Source organism: Leuresthes tenuis, unplaced genomic scaffold (genome assembly GCF_036924035.1).
Source record: "Leuresthes tenuis unplaced genomic scaffold, fLeuTen1.0.hap1 SCAF_4, whole genome shotgun sequence".
In the NCBI taxonomy this organism is placed as follows: domain Eukaryota; kingdom Metazoa; phylum Chordata; class Actinopteri; order Atheriniformes; family Atherinopsidae; genus Leuresthes; species Leuresthes tenuis.
In genome coordinates this window covers 30,909,785-30,933,004 of record NW_027325358.1, presented here as the reverse complement: position 1 = coordinate 30,933,004, position 23,220 = coordinate 30,909,785, and the positions used below count along the sequence as shown (strand labels likewise).

Below are 23,220 nucleotides of genomic sequence, written 5' to 3'. Positions count from 1 at the left end.
AAGTTCAAACCGACCGACCTCGGCAAAATAGAGGCCAGTATGCTACAACTGGATTTGCGACCTACCAACAGTGAACGAGGACATAATGATAACGCTCAATATGAAGCAGCCATCCAAAGACTGTGTCAAGCCATCACCACTCAATTTCCAACCAAAATCAATATGTCCCACATTTACACCTGCAAACAGAAACCTGGTGAAGGGACTGATGATTTTGTACACCGCATCCTTGAGAAAGTCAGCAAGCACAGCGGTCATCAGAGACCAAGGGATTTGGGTAATGAATCAGGACCATGGGAGAGTATTGCATGCAATGGAATGTCCGACCATAGTTGGTAAAAAGCGGGTAAGAAAAGGTTAAAATACCCGACTGTACACAATCAATAGTGGGAGCGTATGTGTTCGGCTACAAGAAGGTGTGAAAGTCCGACCATGGTTTGTAAAAAGCGGGTAAGAAAAGGTGCGAATGCCCGACAATGTATGATCAAAAGAGGGAGCGGAGGTTTTCGGCTGCAAGAAGGTCTGAATGTCCAACCATAATTTTTTTTAAAACGGGGAAGAAAATAATCGAAAGCCCGACTATACACCATCAAAAGCGGGAGCGGAGGTGGTCAGCTGCAAGAAGGTCTGAATGTCCATCAATAATTGCTAGAAAACATGAAAGAAAATTTTCGAATATCAAACCGCACATGATCATAAGCGGGAGAGGAGGTGTTCAGCTGCAGGAAGGTTTGAATGTCCACCCATAATTCCTGAAAAATGGGTGAAAAAAAAGGTAAGAATGCCCAACCATACATCATCAAAAGCAGGTGTGAATGTTAGATCATAATTTGCAAAAAGCTGATGAGAAAGGGTGAGAATGCCCGACTATACACCTTCAAATGCAGGAGCGGAGGTGTTCGGCTGTAAGGAGGTGTGAATCTCCGACCATAATTGCTGAAAAATGTGTTAGAAAAGGTAAGAATGCCGGAGCATACATCATCAAGAGCGGGAGAGGTGGTGTTCGGCTGCAAGTAGGTGTGAATGTCCAGCCATAATTACTCACAAACGGGTAAGAAAAGGTAGTATTGCCAGACCATACATGATCAAAACAGGGAGCGGAGGTGGTTCAGCTGCAAGAAGGTGTGAATGTCCGACTAAAGTTCAAATATATTAACAAAAGCGGGAGGAGAGGTCTTCGGATGAGAGTGGTTGAGAATTTCCAACCATAATCTATAAAATGCGGTGAAAAAAAAGGTGTGATAGAACACTAAAAGGTGGAGCGGAAGTGTTCGGCTGCAAGAAGGTGTGAATGTCCGACTATATTTGGTGAAAAGCAGGTGAAGCAAGGTCTGAATGCCCAACCTTACATCATGAAAAGCGAGATCAGAGGTGTTTGGCTGAGAGAAGGCCACAGTTTGCGATGCAATAATTAAAGGCCTCATGCCAGATGTCGCCACTGAAGTAAAGAACATTTACGTGGGATGGTGTGAGGGTCCTCGTTTGGCTGACGTTCGCCGATATGCTCGCCATGCTCAGAACCAAGTTGAGACGCGTAAGACAACCAAAAGGGACAAGTGTGAAAAGGAGCTGCATTTGGCAGCCATGACCATGTATTACGCAGTTGGTGTAAACAGAGGACGAGGCCGAAGTCGAAGACGTGGACGTGTGGGAGAGGAGGTCGAAATGGGCCACGCCAGAGCTATGATCCGAATATTTGTTTTTACTGTGGCCAGACTGGACACTGGAAGAAGGACTGTCCACAGCTGAAAAGTGATGAAATTGGGCAAAAGACTGACTGAGGGTGGGAGGCAGGTTCTGGACGTCACGCGGCAGCGGAGCCTCCACTAATGGGTGATAGCACAAACACACTCACACATTTTTCCTGCTCTGTGTAGTGAAGAAACGCTTGCCGACTGTGATTCACGTAGTAAAGTTTTGCATGCTATTTCCGTCCTAGAGCAAAGATATTTCTCTCAGAATATAGGAACTTATGTTCATCAGTAGTGACGTCAGGGGAGTTTGATTGTCCTCCAAAGTTAAGTGGAAACCACGTTTACTGTATGTCTGCATCAGGCCAGGTTGTGAAGGAGAAAATGACAATGCCCATTGCGTGTTGTCACTCCCGATGAGCTCTCCTTCAAACACTCATTTTTGTTATCAGAGTTGTGTCCCATTAACCTGATGGGCTGTGATCTCATGTGTAAATTAGGCATTATTTTAACTTCTACACCAGAGGGTGTTAAGGTTATGTTACAGCCTGACAAAGTTTTCACAGCAGTGCAGTTTGATTCATCGGCACTTACATATGCTTATGAGTGGAAACTTCCCAGCTCTCCTTTTTCACAACAACTAGTGGAAGAAGCAAAAGCGTTAGTTTCACCCCTTTCTGATTTCATGCAACCTACTGATTTGCACTGCACATCACACATTTCTTTGGGGCCTGACAATGACTATGAGAAGAAGTGAAAAAATATGTGCGCCTACTTTATTGGCTGTGTCGCTCACTCCAGAGCACTTCGATTTTTTTAATGTTTGTGGTACTCGCCCTCACATGTCCTTGGCCAAACGTACACACAGGCAGTGACAAGGTGTGGGAGAGTTTGTTGCTACATGTCAGAAATAAATGGAGTGGACCGTTTCACCTGCTGATCCAAATTTGATGTTTTCTGAACGATTGTCAGCATACAAAAAAACATTTTTGAGTACAATGCATTGTCAAAGAACTGTGGACTTAATTCCTATCACAGAATCACATTTTGAAGCATGTTTTTTATCTGAAACAGATTTGTCTTCGATACCCATGTTGGCTGAAGTGCCCAATGATCTTTGGGCTAAGAGCAAATATGATGTGGGGTTGATAAAAGGCTGTGAACCAGTAATTGTCACCCCTAAATCAGACTTTTGTCCATGTAAAAAACAATACCCTTTTAAGCCTGAAGCAATTAAAGGGATTAAACCTGTTTTTCAATCTTTTCAGAAAACAGGCATTATTGTTCCTTTTGAAAATTCACCTGTGCTTACTCCATTGATTCCTGTTAAAAAGATTAAAGATGCTGGCCAGCCAGATGAATGGCGTTTTGTACAGGACCTCCAAGCGGTGAATGCTGCAGTTCAGCCACATGCTCCTACTGTGCCCAACCCACACACTATTTTGTCTCAAATTACATCAGATGCACAGTTTTTCTCAGTGGTTGACTTGTCGCCAGTGCACCCTGATAGCCCATTTTGGTTTGCTTTTTAGTTTGAAGGGAGATCTTGGACTTTTACCCGGTTATGCCAGGGGTACTGTGAAAGTCCCACTATTTACAATGCTGCCCTCAAAGCTAGTCTGGATTAACTTCAATCAACCACAGGCTCTGCTCTTTTGCAGTATGTGGATGACATCCTTTTATGTAGTCCATCTAAACAACAGTGTGAAAAAGACAGTGAATCTGTTGAAACATCTTCATTCTTATGGCCATAAAGCCAGCCTTTCTAATTTACAGTTTGTACAGGACGAAGTCACCTTTTTGGGTCATGTGATTTCTAAGGATGGGCGCTCACTTTCTCCTAAACGTGTTGCTGCAGTTCAGATCATTCCTAAACCGGTTACTAAAAAACAGCTTATGTCATTCTTAGGTATAACATCTTACTGCAGGAACTTTATTCCTAACTACTCTTTTCTCGAAGCTCTCTTAGGTGCTCTTATCCATGGTAAAGGCCTCCAGTCAGCTGATCGTGTTCCATGGACTCCTGAGGCTGAATCAGCCTTTAGTCAGCTTAAGCTGGCTCTTCAAACAGCACCAACACTTGGCATTCCAGATCCTCATAAACCTTTCATACAGGCAGTTGATGAGAAGCATGGTTGTATGACATCTGTTCTTATGCAGGAACATGGGGCAGGCAAAGGCCAGTGGCTCATTTCTCAGCAAAACTGGACTCTGTGGCTGCAGGCCTGCCTGGTTGTCTTCGTGTTGTTGCAGCTGCAGAGAAAGCTGTCCTGGCCTCCCAAGATATTGTGGGCTACGCTAATTTGACTGTTTTGGTTCCTCATGCTGTTGCCATTATTCTTCTCGAGCAGAAAACTTCACATCTTTCAACTGCTCGTTGGCTCAGATACACCTCTGTGATATGCCAAATGTCACTGTTAAACGTTGTACTGTTCTGAATCCTGCTACTTTGCTTCCGACTCCTGAGGATGGGGAGCCTCATGACTGTGAAGCTGTTTTGGAACAAGTTTGTACACCCCGACCTGATCTTTTAGAGACTCCTCTTCCAAACTCTGACATGATTCTTTTTGTAGATGGATCAGCTTTGCGTGATCCAGCCACAGGTACTAACTGTGTTTGGTTTGCAGTATGTTCTTCACATGACACTTTGTTGTCTGGTTCTCTTCCTAAACATTTCTCTGCTCAAACTACTGAGCTTATTGCACTTACTGAAGCTTGTAAGTTGGCAGCTGGTAAGTCTGTCACTATTTACACAGATTCCAGATATGCTTTTGGTGTTGTTCATGACTTTGGTGCGCTGTGGAAACACAGGCATTTCCTTAAATCAGATGGTAAAACTATTCTGAACTCCAAGCAGGTTTCTGATCTTCTTGATGCGATCCTTTTGCCTACAGCAATCTCGGTCTGTAAGTGTGCGGCTCACACTAACTCAGACGATCCTGTTGCTTGTGGCAATGCCAGAGCTGATGCTGCAGCTAAGCAAGCAGCTAAATCTTTTCCTGTTTTCTCTTCCCTCTCTTTGCAGGCAGAAGACTCCCTCACAGATCTCCATGCTTTGCAAACTTTTGCCTCTGCAGATGAAATTTGGTCCTCTGGACGCATTTGGTCCTCTGTGGGTGCAACTCATATGGATGGTGTTTGGATGGGACCTAATGGTAAACCCTGTCTACCTAAACATTTTTTTCCTCATTTTTCAAAATTGACACATGGGTTGGACCATGTGTCAAAAGGGGGGATGCTGAATGCACTCACTGCTCAGTGGTTCACAAAAGGGTTCAGTTCATATGCGCAAAAATACTGTCAGTCATGTATGGTTTGTGCCACACATAATGTAGGAAAGGCATTACACACATCGCAAGTTGCACACCCTCCACCAGAGAAACCTTTTGAACATTTGATGATGGATTTTGTTGAACTCACACCAGCTGAAGGAAAGAAATATGCACTAGTAATAGTGGACGTGTTTAGTAAATGGGTTGAAGTTTTCCCTGCAAAACATGCAAACAGTAATGCAGTGACTAAAGCACTGCTAAACAGAAATCATTCCTAGATGGGGCATTCCAGAGAAGATCAGCAGTGATAATGGCACACATTTTGTAAACACTGCATTGACTGAGGTTGGTAAATTCCTGGGAATAACCTTGCGCACACATTGTGCTTATCATCCACAGAGTGGAGGTGCTGTGGAAAGAGAAAATGGTACATTAAAGTCCAAGTTAGCCAAATGTTGTGAAGAAACAGGTCTGCCATGGACAAAAGCATTACCTATTGTGCTTACCTACATGAGAATGAGAATCAGAGCTCAAGTGAATCTCAGCCCATTTGAAATTTTATTTGGCAGACCTCCTAACCTGGGATTGGGACCTGTAACCAGACCCCTCCCTTCCACAACTGTTTGTGATGATGCTATGTTGTCTTACTGTCGAAACCTTTCCACTGTTCTATCTCAAGTTTCACAGAAAGTAAAAGCAGCCCTTCCAGCCACAGAAAACACACCACTCCAACCAGATGACAGGTGGAGTGTTACTACTGCAAATCCTGTAGCATTTGTGCCATCAGGGTTTTTTGCTTGACCTGTTGAATAAATATAGTTATTTCTGCATTTTCATAACGTATATCAGTTAAGTCTGGCCTGGGTAAAACACTGATGGTTATTTCTGACATGCAATCATGAGGCTTTCCATCTGTGGGGTAGGTAGCGGTGTGGATGGATTAAGTGTAGCACATCTCTCGACAACAAGGTGTGGCTGTGAAAGAAGAACTGTTATGTAGGAGAGATGTCTGGTAAAGATATTTTGTTAAGTAACCATATCACAGCCACTGCATGAGGTACCTTAAGTGTTAATGGGTGAAATAACACCATTATTGTTGATGCCTGCACTGCCAATGGCTTCTGGCCATTGATTCAAAAGTACGATCTCGTCCCTTTTTCCCCCTTTCAGTGGACACTGGCCCCTAATTACCGCAATTCAGCAGGGGGTCTTTCATTAGGAGTACTGGACTCCCCCGTGCACGGTTTCAGCTCCGACCCTGGAAAGCGGAAAAAACGTTGAGATCTGGTTTGAGGACCCAATTGTTGAGAAAAGTCTCTCAATGAGACTCAGAGTTGCTGGAGTCAGTTAATGCAAATGTTTAATCTTGCAGCAAGTTCAAGAATGTGTGTGTGTATGGGTGTATGTGTGCGAACGTGTGTGAGTTTGTGTGTGTGAGAGTTTAAAGAACCTGTTATCAACAGGCAGGTCTTAACTAGTATGGCACAGGTCCAGCCTGTCTCATCTTTTTTGGAAGGTCCAGCGCTCGGCCGTAACCCTTCTGTCTGTTTGGACTCTCACATACATTCGGTTAATCATAGAAAAACGAGAACAAAACTTTTTAGCCCCTTAAATTCATAAAACAGACATGGTGCAGTTATTTCCATTCTAGAAAATAAGAGTAATCACCACCATTCCTATAAATTCTGGATATTCTAACAATCTGAATCTTTTTTAAATGTTCGATGAAGCCCTTTGCTGTTCTATTTAGAGACTCAGCTGATCATAAACCAAGTTTTGCTCTTGAACCAAGATTCTAAACTCTTCACCTTTTTCATTTCTCAGTTAGTATTCACTTTAAAACTGATTAAAAGAAAAATTAAATGAATGCGTATCAACAAATGTGGGATCTAAACTCTAGTGCTTTCTCTAAAATAATTTCCTTTCTCAATTCAGAAATGTGTGTGTGTAAGTCACAACACCCGTGACACCAAAACGGCTTTCTTTTCTCTCTTTTCTCTACACTCTGCACTGTGAGCACACACACCAAATCAGAAAGGCTTTTTTCTCTCTTTTCTACATTATGGACTGTGGGGACACAAAACCGCTCTCTCTCTTTTTTTTTTTGATTGTGTGCCAGGGCGTTGTCTCACGTATTAGATTATGCTTAAGATACGAATGGGTTTATCAGTCACATCAGAATCCATACATACTGATCCTCCCGTAATAAAATGGTCGGATCTTATCAAACACACTTTGTTTCTTGTGACAAGTCAGCGAAACAGCGTATACACGTCAAGACACTGAATCAAGTTTGCCACAAGAACTCATAAGTTTGGCAGTATTGCTCTGCCGTCAGCAATCATACACCCATTTTATTTTCATGAGACATGTGCAGGCACCTGTTCATCTACTGTTCTATCACTATGAATTAGTTTATCTATTATCAATAAGGATACTTCTACAACTACTATCAAAGTATGTCCGGACTTCTTATGTTGTCAGTTGCTATATATGAATAAGTGGGTTGCTACTGAAAAGCATTAAGCATGTCACACAGCCCAAACATATAACATTTCAGGACACACCACACAGTTAACAACCACAGTGAAGCGTGTCAAAGCCCAAACATGTAACATTCAACAGGACACTTACACAACACATTCAAATCAAACAGTCAGACAACATACAAGAACATATACCCCAGCCGGCATTGCTCCCTGCCTATTTTCCTACAACTCACTATGTGTGCGCACACCTTTATTCACAAACTCTTCAACTTATACTCTTTTACCGAATCTGCTACAGCTCGATTGGCCAAATACCCTTAGATCCTATTTCGGTGAATTTGACATCTGCCTTGTATGTAACAGATTAGCGGTTTAGCAGTTTTAATTTAGTTTGAGTGAAGGAATTCATTTTATAGCAAAATCCGAAATCGTGAAGAACTCATGAAAGTAAGCTTATTCTCGGATTCCTGAAACTTTAGATTTGCTCTTTCTTTTACTGCAAAGTACAACGTTGAGCAGCACTAATGAGTTGTTTCTATTTTTGGCAGGCTTTACCTTTGCGGATGAAGCCCTTTCTGTCTGTGCAAAAGAAATCTTGTTACTGTGCAGAGTGACTTCTCTGAGTAGAGTCGCCTTACTTGTTGCGACTGTGCCGATGTTCGAAGCTGGAGTGCAAAGTTGTTGCTTGAATGGTGCTCGCTGGAGCGTGTGGTAGTGTAAAGTTATACCATTTAAAAGGGCTGAAGAGTGCTCAGTGCAGCGGGTGGGCGGAGGTGCAAAGTGACACTATGGCCATAAAAAGAACACCGCTACAAGTGCGCATTGTGCCAGGAAGGGCCCTCGGACGGGAACCAGTGGACAGTTATCGCTTCTCGGCCTTTTGGCTAAGATCAAGTGTAGTATCTGTTATTATCAGTTTAATGTCTGATATGTCCTCTATGCGAGGACTACATATTAAATGGATTTTTATCAATAGGAGTTGAAAAAGGAGCTTACTCCGTTCACTCCAAGCATTGACCCGGTACTGCAGTGCCGCTGGGAACAGTGCGCTCTCCTCTGCTCTTGTGAAAAAGCAAACAGCGGTGCAGGATGGAAGTTTCTTTTAATCTGCTGAGAAAAGAGAGTGAATGCGAAGCAGACTTTAACACGGCTCTGGGAGCGAGCCGAGTGCGGGCTAACCGGGAGAATTGCTTGAAAGAAACGCGACACCGAATGAGCAGTCAGAACAAAGCCTCAATACGGTGTTCCCGTGTTGTTTGTGGCTGCCTTGTCTTTGGCACAGAGTAAAAGACAAGGCAGCCATCGAATAGGGCCCGATTGTTCCAACTTGGTCAGCCGAGGAGCAAGGGGGGGGAGCAAGCGTCTCAACCAAGCAAAGCTCACCATGGGGAAGGTGGCTATGCCAACTAGCCTGATGCCCTGCTCCCGCAGTGATGGATAATCGTACTCTGGTTTCTCTTCATAACGTACAAGTCCTTCGCCTTTTACTAAAGACTTCTGTGGAGAGCAGCACTAATGAATTGTTTCTATTTTTGGCAGGCTTTACCTTTGGGGGTGAAGCCCTTTCTGTCTGTGCAAAAGAAATCTTGTTACTGTGCAGAGTGACTTCTCTGAGGAGAGTCGCCTTACTTGTTGCGACTGTGCCGATGTTGCTTGAATGGTGCTCGCTGGAGCGTGCGGTAGTGTAAAGTTATACCATTTAAAAGGGTTGAAGAGTGCTCAGTGCAGCGGGTGGGCGGAGGTGCAAAGTGACACTATGGCCATAAAAAGAACACCGCTACAAGTGCGCATTGTGCCAGGAAGGGCCCTCGGACGTGAACCAGTGGACAGATATTGCTTCTCGGCCTTTTGGCTAAGATCAAGTGTAGTATCTGTTCTTATCAGTTTAATATGTGATATGTCTATGCAAGGACTACATATTAAATGGATTTTTATCAATAGGAGTTGAAAAAGGAGCTTACTCCGTTCACTCCAAGCATCGACCCGGTACTGCAGTGCCGCTGGGAACGGTGTGCTCTCCTCTGCTCTTGTGAAAAAGCAAACAGCGGTGCAGGATGGAAGTTTCTTTTAATCTGCTGAGAAAAGAGAGTGAATGCGAAGCAGACTTTAACACGGCTCTGGGAGCGAGCCGAGTGCGGGCTAACCAGGAGAATTGCTTGAAAGAAACGCGACACCGAATGAGCGGTCAGAACAAAGCCTCAATACGGTGTTCCTGTGGTGTTTTTATAAAATGCGGTGTAAAAAAAGGTGTGAATGCCCCATAGAAAACTAAAAGGTGGAGCGGAAGTGTTCGGCTGCAAGAAGGTGTGAATGTCCAACTATATTTGGTGAAAAGCAGGTGAAGCAAGGTCTGAATGCCCAACCTTACATCATCAAAAGCGAGATCAGAGGTTTTTGGCTGCAAGAAGGCCATAGTTTGCCAAAAGCGGGTAAGGTGCGAATGATCGGCTAAATATCAACAAAAGTGGGGGCGGAGGTCTTCGGATGCAAGTGGGTGTGAATATCCCACCATACAAGTATGGTGGAGAGGAAGCTGTGAATGGCCGACCATAGTTTGCAAAAAGCGGGTGAGAAAAGGTGCGAATGTCCAACCATACATGATCAAAACAGGGAGCGGAGGTGTTTGGCTGCGACAAGGTGTGAATGTCCACCCATAATTAATGAAAAGCAGGCAACAAGTAGGTTCGAATGCCCAACCATACATCATCAAAAGCAGGAGTGGATGTGTTCGGCTACAAGAAGGTTTGAATGTCCGAGCATAGTTTGTAAAAAGCGGGTAAGAAAAGGTTCGAATGCCCGAACATACACCATCAAAAGAGGGAGCGGAGGTGTTCCGCTGTAAGACGGTGTGAATGTCCGACCATAGTTGGTAAAAAGTGGGTATGAAAAGGTTCGAATGCCCAAATTCGGCTGCAAAAAACTGTGTTCGGCTGCAAAAAGGTGTGAATGTTCGACTAAATTTTGTAAAAAGCGGGTAAGACAAGGTGCGAATGCCTGACAATGTATGATCAAAAGCGGGAGCGGAGGTGTTCAGCTGCAAGAAGGTCTAAATGTCCATTTTTAATTGCTAGAAAACATGAAAGAAAATTTTCGAAAATCAATCCGCACATGATCATAAGTGGGAGAGGAGGTGTTCAGCTGCAAGAAGGTGTGAATGTCCTACCATAATTGCTGAAAAATGTGTTAGAAACGGTAAGAATGCCGGACCATACATCATCAAAAGCTAGAGAGGTGGTGTTCGGCTGCAAGTAGGTGTGAATGTCTGACTAAAGTTCAAATATATTAACAAAAGCGGGAGGAGAGGTCTTCGGATGAGTGGTTGAGAATTTCCAACCATAATCTATAAAATGCGGTGAAAAAAAAGGTGTGATAGATACCTAAAAGGTGGAGCGGAAGTGTTCGGCTGCAAGAAGGTGTGAATGTTATATATATAGTTGGTGAAAAGCAGGAAAAGCAAGGTCTGAATGCCCAATCAGAGGTGTTTGGCGGCAAGAAAACGGGTAAGGTGTGAATGACCGACTAAATATCAACAAAAGTGGGGGCGGAGGTCTTCGGATGCAAGTGGGTGTGAATATCCCACCATACAAGTATGGTGGAGAGGAAGCTGTGAATGGCCGACCATAGTTTGCAAAAAGCGGGTGAGAAAAGGTGCGAATGTCCAACCATACATGATCAAAACAGGGAGCGGAGGTGTTTGGCTGCGACAAGGTGTGAATGTCCACACATAATTAATGAAAAGCGGGCAACAAGTAGGTTCGAATGCCCAACCATACATCAACAAAATCAGGAGTGGATGTGTTTGGCTACAAGAAGGTTTGAATGTCCGAGCATAGTTTGTAAAAAGCGGGTATTGTCAGGCATTCGCACCTTGTCTTACCCGCTTTTTACAAAATTTAGTCGAACATTCACACCTTTTTGCAGCCGAACACAGTTTTTTGCAGCCGAATTTGGGCATTCGAACCTTTTCATACCCACTTTTTACCAACTATGGTCGGACATTCACACCGTCTTACAGCGGAACACCTCCGCTCCCTCTTTTGATGGTGTATGTTCGGGCATTCGAACCTTTTCTTACCCGCTTTTTACAAACTATGCTCGGACATTCAAACCTTCTTGTAGCCGAACACATCCACTCCTGCTTTTGATGATGTATGGTTGGGCATTCGAACCTACTTGTTGCCCGCTTTTCATTAATTATGGGTGGACATTCACACCTTGTCGCAGCCAAACACCTCCGCTCCCTGTTTTGATCATGTATGGTTGGACATTCGCACCTTTTCTCACCCGCTTTTTGCAAACTATGGTCGGCCATTCACAGCTTCCTCTCCACCATACTTGTATGGTGGGATATTCACACCCACTTGCATCCGAAGACCTCCGCCCCCACTTTTGTTGATATTTAGCCGATCATTCGCACCTTACCCGCTTTTGGCAAACTATGGCCTTCTTGCAGCCAAAAACCTCTGATCTCGCTTTTGATGATGTAAGGTTGGGCATTCAGACCTTGCTTCACCTGCTTTTCACCAAATATAGTCGGACATTCACACCTTCTTGCAGCCGAACACTTCCGCTCCACCTTTTAGTTTTCTATGGGGCATTCACACCTTTTTTTACACCGCATTTTATAAAAACACCACAGGAACACCGTATTGAGGCTTTGTTCTGACCGCTCATTCGGTGTGGCGTTTCTTTCAAGCAATTCTCCTGGTTAGCCCGCACTCGGCTCGCTCCCAGAGCCGTGTTAAAGTCTGCTTCGCATTCACTCTCTTTTCTCAGCAGATTAAAAGAAACTTCCATCCTGCACCGCTGCTTGCTTTTTCACAAGAGCAGAGGAGAGCGCACCGTTCCCAGCGGCACTGCAGTACCAGGTCGATGCTTGGAGTGAACGGAGCAAGCTCCTTTTTCAACTCCTATTGATAAAAATCCATTTAATATGTAGTCTTCGCATAGAGGACATATCAGACATTAAACTGATAAGAACAGATACTACACTTGATCTTAGCCAAAAGGCCGAGAAGCGATAACTGTCCACTGGTTCACGTCCGAGGGCCCTTCCTGGCACAATGCGCACTTGTAGCGGTGTTCTTTTTATGGCCATAGTGTCACTTTGCACCTCCGCTGCACTGAGCACTCTTCAACCCTTTTAAATGGTATAACTTTACACTACCGCACGCTCCAGCCAGCACCATTCAAGCAACATCGGCACAGTCGCAACAAGTAAGGCGACTCTACTCAGAGAAGTCACTCTGCACAGTAACAAGATTTCTTTTGCACAGACAGAAAGGGCTTCACCCGCAAAGGTAAAGCCTGCCAAAAATAGGAACAATTCATTAGTGCTGCTCTCCACGGGAGTCTTTAGTAAAAGGCGAAAGACTTGTACATTATGAAGAGAAACCAGTGTACGATTATCCATCACTGCGGGAGCAGGGCATCAGGCTAGTTGGCATAGCCACCTTCCCCATGGTGAGCTTTGCTTGGTTGAGACGCTTGCTCCCCCCCCTTGCTCCTCGGCTGACCAAGTAGGAACAATCGGGCCCTATTCGATGGCTGCCTTGTCTTTTACTCTGTGCAAAAGACAAGGCAGCCACAAACAACACGGGAACACCGTATTGAGGCTTTGTTCTGACTGCTCATTCGGTGTCGCGTTTCTTTCAAGCAATTCTCCCGGTTAGCCCGCACTCGGCTCGCTCCCAGAGCCGTGTTAAAGTCTGCTTCGCATTCACTCTCTTTTCTCAGCAGATTAAAAGAAACTTCCATCCTGCACCGCTGTTTGCTTTTTCACAAGAGCAGAGGAGAGCGCACTGTTCCCAGCGGCACTGCAGTACCGGGTCGATGCTTGGAGTGAACGGAGTAAGCTCCTTTTTCAACTCCTATTGATAAAAATCCATTTAATATGTAGTCCTCGCATAGAGGACATATCAGACATTAAACTGATAATAACAGATACTACACTTGATCTTAGCCAAAAGGCCGAGAAGCGATAACTGTCCACTGGTTCCCGTCCGAGGGCCCTTCCTGGCACAATGCGCACTTGTAGCGGTGTTCTTTTTATGGCCATAGTGTCACTTTGCACCTCCGCCCACCCGCTGCACTGAGCACTCTTCAGCCCTTTTAAATGGTATAACTTTACACTACCACACGCTCCAGCGAGCACCATTCAAGCAACAACTTTGCACTCCAGCTTCGAACATCGGCACAGTCGCAACAAGTAAGGCGACTCTACTCAGAGAAGTCACTCTGCACAGTAACAAGATTTCTTTTGCACAGACAGAAAGGGCTTCATCCGCAAAGGTAAAGCCTGCCAAAAATAGAAACAACTCATTAGTGCTGCTCAACGTTGTACTTTGCAGTAAAAGAAAGAGCAAATCTAAAGTTTCAGGAATCCGAGAATAAGCTTACTTTCATGAGTTCTTCACGATTTCGGATTTTGCTATAAAATGAATTCCTTCACTCAAACTAAATTAAAACTGCTAAACCGCTAATCTGTTACATACAAGGCAGATGTCAAATTCACCGAAATAGGATCTAAGGGTATTTGGCCAATCGAGCTGTAGCAGCTTCGGTAAAAGAGTATAAGTTGAAGAGTTTGTGAATAAAGGTGTGTGCACACATAGTGAGTTGTAGGAAAATAGGCAGGGAGCAATGCCGGCTGGGGTATATGTTCTTGTATGTTGTCTGACTGTTTGATTTGAATGTGTTGTGTAAGTGTCCTGTTGAATGTTACATGTTTGGGCTTTGACACGCTTCACTGTGGTTGTTAACTGTGTGGTGTGTCCTGAAATGTTATATGTTTGGGCTGTGTGACATGCTTAATGCTTTTCAGTAGCAACCCACTTATTCATATATAGCAACTGACAACATAAGAAGTCCGGACATACTTTGATAGTAGTTGTAGAAGTATCCTTATTGATAATAGATAAACTAATTCATAGTGATAGAACAGTAGATGAACAGGTGCCTGCACATGTCTCATGAAAATAAAATGGGTGTATGATTGCTGACGGCAGAGCAATACTGCCAAACTTATGAGTTCTTGTGGCAAACTTGATTCAGTGTCTTGACGTGTATACGCTGTTTCGCTGACTTGTCACAAGAAACAAAGTGTGTTTGATAAGATCCGACCATTTTATTACGGGAGGATCAGTATGTATGGATTCTGATGTGACTGATAAACCCATTCGTATCTTAAGCATAATCTAATACGTGAGACAACGCCCTGGCACACAATCAAAAAAAAAAAGAGAGAGAGCGGTTTTGTGTCCCCACAGTCCATAATGTAGAAAAGAGAGAAAAAAGCCTTTCTGATTTGGTGTGTGTGCTCACAGTGCAGAGTGTAGAGAAAAGAGAGAAAAGAAAGCCGTTTTGGTGTCACGGGTGTTGTGACTTACACACACACATTTCTGAATTGAGAAAGGAAATTATTTTAGAGAAAGCACTAGAGTTTAGATCCCACATTTGTTGATACGCATTCATTTAATTTTTCTTTTAATCAGTTTTAAAGTGAATACTAACTGAGAAATGAAAAAGGTGAAGAGTTTAGAAGCTTGGTTCAAGAGCAAAACTTGGTTTATGATCAGCTGAGTCTCTAAATAGAACAGCAAAGGGCTTCATCGAACATTTAAAAAAGATTCAGATTGTTAGAATATCCAGAATTTATAGGAATGGTGGTGATTACTCTTATTTTCTAGAATGGAAATAACTGCACCATGTCTGTTTTATGAATTTAAGGGGCTAAAAAGTTTTGTTCTCGTTTTTCTATGATTAACCGAATGTATGTGAGAGTCCAAACAGACAGAAGGGTTACGGCCGAGCGCTGGACCTTCCAAAAAAGATGAGACAGGCTGGACCTGTGCCATACTAGTTAAGACCTGCCTGTTGATAACAGGTTCTTTAAACTCTCACACACACAAACTCACACACGTTCGCACACATACACCCATACACACACACATTCTTAAACTTGCTGCAAGATTAAACATTTGCATTAACTGACTCCAGCAACTCTGAGTCTCATTGAGAGACTTTTCTCAACAATTGGGTCCTCAAACCAGATCTCAACGTTTTTTCCGCTTTCCAGGGTCGGAGCTGAAACCGTGCACGGGGGAGTCCAGTACTCCTAATGAAAGACCCCCTGCTGAATTGCGGTAATTAGGGGCCAGTGTCCACTGAAAGGGGGAAAAAGGGACGAGATCGTACTTTTGAATCAATGGCCAGAAGCCATTGGCAGTGCAGGCATCAACAATAATGGTGTTATTTCACCCATTAACACTTAAGGTACCTCATGCAGTGGCTGTGATATGGTTACTTAACAAAATATCTTTACCAGACATCTCTCCTACATAACAGTTCTTCTTTCACAGCCACACCTTGTTGTCAAGAGATGTGCTACACTTAATCCATCCACACTGCTACCTACCCCACAGATGGAAAGCCTCATGATTGCATGTCAGAAATAACCATCAGTGGTTTACCCAGGCCAGACTTAACTGATATACGTTATGAAAATGCAGAAATAACTATATTTATTCAACAGGTCAAGCAAAAAACCCTGATGGCACAAATGCTACAGGATTTGCAGTAGTAACACTCCACCTGTCATCTGGTTGGAGTGGTGTGTTTTCTGTGGCTGGAAGGGCTGCTTTTACTTTCTGTGAAACTTGAGATAGAACAGTGGAAAGGTTTCGACAGTAAGACAACATAGCATCATCACAAACAGTTGTGGAAGGGAGGGGTCTGGTTACAGGTCCCAATCCCAGGTTAGGAGGTCTGCCAAATAAAATTTCAAATGGGCTGAGATTCACTTGAGCTCTGATTCTCATTCTCATGTAGGTAAGCACAATAGGTAATGCTTTTGTCCATGGCAGACCTGTTTCTTCACAACATTTGGCTAACTTGGACTTTAATGTACCATTTTCTCTTTCCACAGCACCTCCACTCTGTGGATGATAAGCACAATGTGTGCGCAAGGTTATTCCCAGGAATTTACCAACCTCAGTCAATGCAGTGTTTACAAAATGTGTGCCATTATCACTGCTGATCTTCTCTGGAATGCCCCATCTAGGAATGATTTCTGTTTAGCAGTGCTTTAGTCACTGCATTACTGTTTGCATGTTTTGCAGGGAAAACTTCAACCCATTTACTAAACACGTCCACTATTACTAGTGCATATTTCTTTCCTTCAGCTGGTGTGAGTTCAACAAAATCCATCATCAAATGTTCAAAAGGTTTCTCTGGTGGAGGGTGTGCAACTTGCGATGTGTGTAATGCCTTTCCTACATTATGTGTGGCACAAACCATACATGACTGACAGTATTTTTGCGCATATGAACTGAACCCTTTTGTGAACCACTGAGCAGTGAGTGCATTCAGCATCCCCCCTTTTGACACATGGTCCAACCCATGTGTCAATTTTGAAAAATGAGGAAAAAAATGTTTAGGTAGACAGGGTTTACCATTAGGTCCCATCCAAACACCATCCATATGAGTTGCACCCACAGAGGACCAAATGCGTCCAGAGGACCAAATTTCATCTGCAGAGGCAAAAGTTTGCAAAGCATGGAGATCTGTGAGGGAGTCTTCTGCCTGCAAAGAGAGGGAAGAGAAAACAGGAAAAGATTTAGCTGCTTGCTTAGCTGCAGCATCAGCTCTGGCATTGCCACAAGCAACAGGATCGTCTGAGTTAGTGTGAGCCGCACACTTACAGACCGAGATTGCTGTAGGCAAAAGGATCGCATCAAGAAGATCAGAAACCTGCTTGGAGTTCAGAATAGTTTTACCATCTGATTTAAGGAAATGCCTGTGTTTCCACAGCGCACCAAAGTCATGAACAACACCAAAAGCATATCTGGAATCTGTGTAAATAGTGACAGACTTACCAGCTGCCAACTTACAAGCTTCAGTAAGTGCAATAAGCTCAGTAGTTTGAGCAGAGAAATGTTTAGGAAGAGAACCAGACAACAAAGTGTCATGTGAAGAACATACTGCAAACCAAACACAGTTAGTACCTGTGGCTGGATCACGCAAAGCTGATCCATCTACAAAAAGAATCATGTCAGAGTTTGGAAGAGGAGTCTCTAAAAGATCAGGTCGGGGTGTACAAACTTGTTCCAAAACAGCTTCACAGTCATGAGGCTCCCCATCCTCAGGAGTCGGAAGCAAAGTAGCAGGATTCAGAACAGTACAACGTTTAACAGTGACATTTGGCATATCACAGAGGTGTATCTGAGCCAACGAGCAGTTGAAAGATGTGAAGTTTTCTGCTCGAGAAGAATAATGGCAACAGCATGAGGAACCAAAACAGTCAAATTAGCGTAGCCCACAATATCTTGGGAGGCCAGGACAGCTTTCTCTGCAGCTGCAACAACACGAAGACAACCAGGCAGGCCTGCAGCCACAGAGTCCAGTTTTGCTGAGAAATGAGCCACTGGCCTTTGCCTGCCCCATGTTCCTGCATAAGAACAGATGTCATACAACCATGCTTCTCATCAACTGCCTGTATGAAAGGTTTATGAGGATCTGGAATGCCAAGTGTTGGTGCTGTTTGAAGAGCCAGCTTAAGCTGACTAAAGGCTGATTCAGCCTCAGGAGTCCATGGAACACGATCAGCTGACTGGAGGCCTTTACCATGGATAAGAGCACCTAAGAGAGCTTCGAGAAAAGAGTAGTTAGGAATAAAGTTCCTGCAGTAAGATGTTATACCTAAGAATGACATAAGCTGTTTTTTAGTAACCGGTTTAGGAATGATCTGAACTGCAGCAACACGTTTAGGAGAAAGTGAGCGCCCATCCTTAGAAATCACATGACCCAAAAAGGTGACTTCGTCCTGTACAAACTGTAAATTAGAAAGGCTGGCTTTATGGCCATAAGAATGAAGATGTTTCAACAGATTCACTGTCTTTTTCACACTGTTGTTTAGATGGACTACATAAAAGGATGTCATCCACATACTGCAAAAGAGCAGAGCCTGTGGTTGATTGAAGTTAATCCAGACTAGCTTTGAGGGCAGCATTGTAAATAGTGGGACTTTCACAGTACCCCTGGCATAACCGGGTAAAAGTCCAAGATCTCCCTTCAAACTAAAAAGCAAACCAAAATGGGCTATCAGGGTGCACTGGCGACAAGTCAACCACTGAGAAAAACTGTGCATCTGATGTAATTTGAGACAAAATAGTGTGTGGGTTGGGCACAGTAGGAGCATGTGGCTGAACTGCAGCATTCACCGCTTGGAGGTCCTGTACAAAACGCCATTCATCTGGCTGGCCAGCATCTTTAATCTTTTTAACAGGAATCAATGGAGTAAGCACAGGTGAATTTTCAAAAGGAACAATAACGCCTGTTTTCTGAAAAGATTGAAAAACAGGTTTAATCCCTTTAATTGCTTCAGGCTTAAAAGGGTATTGTTTTTTACATGGACAAAAGTCTGATTTAGGGGTGACAATTACTGGTTCACAGCCTTTTATCAACCCCACATCATATTTGCTCTTAGCCCAAAGATCATTGGGCACTTCAGCCAACATGGGTATCGAAGACAAATCTGTTTCAGATAAAAAACATGCTTCAAAATGTGATTCTGTGGTAGGAATTAAGTCCACAGTTCTTTGACAATGCATTGTACTCAAAAATGTTTTTTTGTATGCTGACAATCGTTCAGAAAACATCAAATTTGGATCAGCAGGTGAAACGGTCCACTCCATTTCTTTCTGACATGTAGCAACAAACTCTCCCACACCTTGTCACTGCCTGTGTGTACGTTTGGCCAAGGAAATGTGAGGGCGAGTACCACAAACATTAAAAAAATCGAAGTGCTCTGGAGTGAGCGACACAGCCAATAAAGTAGGCGCACATATTTTTTCACTTCTTCTCATAGTCATTGTCAGGCCCCAAAGAAATGTGTGATGTGCAGTGCAAATCAGTAGGTTGCATGAAATCAGAAAGGGGTGAAACTAACGCTTTTGCTTCTTCCACTAGTTGTTGTGAAAAAGGAGAGCTGGGAAGTTTCCACTCATAAGCATATGTAAGTGCCGATGAATCAAACTGCACTGCTGTGAAAACTTTGTCAGGCTGTAACATAACCTTAACACCCTCTGGTGTAGAAGTTAAAATAATGCCTAATTTACACATGAGATCACAGCCCATCAGGTTAATGGGACACAACTCTGATAACAAAAATGAGTGTTTGAAGGAGTGACAACACGCAATGGGCATTGTCATTTTCTCCTTCACAACCTGGCCTGATGCAGACATACAGTAAACGTGGTTTCCACTTAACTTTGGAGGACAATCAAACTCCCCTGACGTCACTACTGATGAACATAAGTTCCTATATTCTGAGAGAAATATCTTTGCTCTAGGACGGAAATAGCATGCAAAACTTTACTACGTGAATCACAGTCGGCAAGCGTTTCTTCACTACACAGAGCAGGAAAAATGTGTGAGTGTGTTTGTGCTATCACCCATTAGTGGAGGCTCCGCTGACGCGTGACGTCCAGAACCTGCCTCCCACCCTCAGTCAGTCTTTTGCCCAATTTCATCACTTTTCAGCTGTGGACAGTCCTTCTTCCAGTGTCCAGTCTGGCCACAGTAAAAACAAATATTCGGATCATAGCTCTGGCCCATTTCGACCTCCTCTCCCACACGTCCACGTCTTCGACTTCGGCCTCGTCCTCTGTTTACACCAACTGCGTAATACATGGTCATGGCTGCCAAATGCAGCTCCTTTTCACACTTGTCCCTTTTGGTTGTCTTACGCGTCTCAACTTGGTTCTGAGCATGGCGAGCATATCGGCGAACGTCAGCCAAACGAGGACCCTCACACCATCCCACGTAAATGTTCTTTACTTCAGTGGCGACATCTGGCATGAGGCCTTTAATTATTGCATCGCAAACTGTGGCCTTCTCTCAGCCAAACACCTCTGATCTCGCTTTTCATGATGTAAGGTTGGGCATTCAGACCTTGCTTCACCTGCTTTTCACCAAATATAGTCGGACATTCACACCTTCTTGCAGCCGAACACTTCCGCTCCACCTTTTAGTGTTCTATCACACCTTTTTTTTCACCGCATTTTATAGATTATGGTTGGAAATTCTCAACCACTCTCATCCGAAGACCTCTCCTCCCGCTTTTGTTAATATATTTGAACTTTAGCCGGACATTCACACCTTCTCTCAGCCGAACCACCTCCGCTCCCTGTTTTGATCATGTATGGTCTGGCAATACTACCTTTTCTTACCCGTTTGTGAGTAATTATGGCTGGACATTCACACCTACTTGCAGCCGAACACCACCTCTCCCGCTTTTGATGATGTATGCTCCGGCATTCTTACCTTTTCTAACACATTTTTCAGCAATTATGGTCGGAGATTCACACCTCCTTACAGCCGAACACCTCCGCTCCTGCATTTGAAGGTGTATAGTCGGGCATTCTCACCCTTTCTCATCAGCTTTTTGCAAATTATGATCTAACATTCACACCTGCTTTTGATGATGTATGGTTGGGCATTCTTACCTTTTTTTTCACCCATTTTTCAGGAATTATGTGTGGACATTCAAACCTTCCTGCAGCTGAACACCTCCTCTCCCGCTTATGATCATGTGCGGTTTGATATTCGAAAATTTTCTTTCATGTTTTCTAGCAATTATTGATGGACATTCAGACCTTCTTGCAGCTGAACACCTCCGCTCCCGCTTTTGATGGTGTATAGTCGGGCTTTCGATTATTTTCTTCCCCGTTTTTAAAAAAATTATGGTTGGACATTCAGACCTTCTTGCAGCTGAAAACCTCCGCTCCCTCTTTTGATCATACATTGTCGGGCATTCGCACCTTTTCTTACCCGCTTTTTACAAACCATGGTCGGACTTTCACACCTTCTTGTAGCCGAACACATACGCTCCCACTATTGATTGTGTACAGTCGGGTATTTTAACCTTTTCTTACCCGCTTTTTACCAACTATGGTCGGACATTCCATTGCATGCAATACTCTCCCATGGTCCTGATTCATTACCCAAATCCCTTGGTCTCTGATGACCGCTGTGCTTGCTGACTTTCTCAAGGATGCGGTGTACAAAATCATCAGTCCCTTCACCAGGTTTCTGTTTGCAGGTGTAAATGTGGGACATATTGATTTTGGTTGGAAATTGAGTGGTGATGGCTTGACACAGTCTTTGGATGGCTGCTTCATATTGAGCGTTATCATTATGTCCTCGTTCACTGTTGGTAGGTCGCAAATCCAGTTGTAGCATACTGGCCTCTATTTTGCCGAGGTCGGTCGGTTTGAACTTTTTTGCCAATATGCGACGCAATTCAACCCCAGTCAGGCAGAATTGTGCGCAGAAATCTCGCAACTCGTCAGCAAAATGGGGTCCAGAAATCTCTGGATCTGGTAAGCATTGTTATGCTTCCATGATGTCAGTCTCAGTCCAGGGTCGATAAACCAGTAATGGTCCAGTGGGAACTGCAACTTTAACCATAGGCATGGTTTGAATCTGGTTTTGTTTTTTCTCACGTTTAGATCTCTGAAGTCCAGATTGTGGGTAAAGGATTTTTGTCACTTGCGTTAAAAGTTCTTGGGCAGGTACGCTGGAGAACCAAACGTCTTCCTTTTCCTCATCATCAGACCTATGTAACTGATGTTGTGAGAATGATGGAATTTCTTCCCGAGGGAGGATGGAAGAAGTCCCTTCTTCCCGAGAGCCAGAGGCTTGTGGCAGGGCTGGCTGTTGTTGTTGCAGGCGTCGTGGAGGGCAGGAGTCCAGGTCTGGATCCGGCACAGCTAATACTAAATTATTATCATCATTCCGTCATGGCATTTGTTTAACATTTTCCTTTCTTTCTCTTAATACACTTTATTTTTTCCAAAATTCTATACCTTTCTTACTTCTTATTTAAACTTAATTTTCTTTTTTTTGCTTCATCTCTTTCTCATATTTGCAAAACTTTTCTTCTAATTTTCTTATTTCTAACATACTAAAAGAACCTTCAGGTGGAAAACCTCTGGACCATATGTCTTTTTCATTTCATCATGCTCAGGTCCCCCGGTAGGGTCAAAAGTCTGAGATCTACTGTTTCCCATTCTCAGACTTGGAATGGGGAAATATATTCCTTCACTCAAAGGACGTCTCCAATGAGGACCTTAATCTGTACTCACACTTCTTCGGAGTACTTCACACTTCTTCGGACTGCTTCAAAAGTTTCACTTACCCATGAAATCTCTGTCTCACTAATGACACAACCGGGAAACCCTCTTTTATTCAAATAAAAACTAAAAAGCAGTCCTATCGTCTCAGACTATCATATTTCAAAAATGATCCCAGCGCTGGTATTCAGGAAAAGGACCTGCCAGTCCTCTCTCTCAGAAAAGGCCTTGGAGGTATGAGGCTGGAACAGCTACTTCAGTCCAGGCTGGCCATGCACTGCGATCCGGTCCAGAGACACCAGTCGAGGGATCCTGTTCGTGACGCCAAAATTGTGGTGGAAATTTAGTAACGCACAGAGTCAGTTATTTTCTTCTGAGGAGATAAGAGGCTTTAATAATAATATCTTGAAAGAGAGAACAACACAGTACAGAATACAGAGTTGCTCTGACCACTGAAGTAAAAACACACAGTTATATTGCCCGCTCATCACATCATCTGTCTTTGGTTGATAGTTGATTGTTCTTCTAACTTTCCTCCCCAACCATCAGTTTAGGTTACCCCAAAGGAGTGTATTGCTCCATCACAAGTATGCTTCTTTCACATACAGGGTAATATGAAGAATTTTATGCCTGA

General features: G+C 43.6%; 6 non-coding genes across 6 annotated transcripts; 3 read left to right on the top strand and 3 right to left on the bottom strand.

Moving 5' to 3' along the window:
• The first annotated feature begins 8,316 nt into the window (after nucleotides 1-8,316).
• On the top strand, nucleotides 8,317-8,507 carry LOC140306074 (U2 spliceosomal RNA). The gene has a single exon (XR_011915436.1). It is a non-coding gene; the product is annotated as a U2 spliceosomal RNA (small nuclear RNA).
• Nucleotides 8,508-8,895: 388 nt separating this feature from the next.
• On the top strand, nucleotides 8,896-9,009 carry LOC140306325 (U5 spliceosomal RNA). Its single transcript, XR_011915643.1, has one exon. It is a non-coding gene; the product is annotated as a U5 spliceosomal RNA (small nuclear RNA).
• A 275-nt stretch (nucleotides 9,010-9,284) lies between these two features.
• LOC140306199 (U2 spliceosomal RNA) lies at nucleotides 9,285-9,472 on the top strand. Its single transcript, XR_011915550.1, has one exon. It is a non-coding gene; the product is annotated as a U2 spliceosomal RNA (small nuclear RNA).
• A 2,811-nt stretch (nucleotides 9,473-12,283) lies between these two features.
• Nucleotides 12,284-12,474, bottom strand: LOC140306059 (U2 spliceosomal RNA). The gene has a single exon (XR_011915422.1). It is a non-coding gene; the product is annotated as a U2 spliceosomal RNA (small nuclear RNA).
• Nucleotides 12,475-12,741: 267 nt separating this feature from the next.
• Nucleotides 12,742-12,855, bottom strand: LOC140306358 (U5 spliceosomal RNA). Its single transcript, XR_011915674.1, has one exon. It is a non-coding gene; the product is annotated as a U5 spliceosomal RNA (small nuclear RNA).
• Nucleotides 12,856-13,243: 388 nt separating this feature from the next.
• On the bottom strand, nucleotides 13,244-13,434 carry LOC140306094 (U2 spliceosomal RNA). Its single transcript, XR_011915454.1, has one exon. It is a non-coding gene; the product is annotated as a U2 spliceosomal RNA (small nuclear RNA).
• Between the last annotated feature and the right edge of the window lie 9,786 nt (nucleotides 13,435-23,220).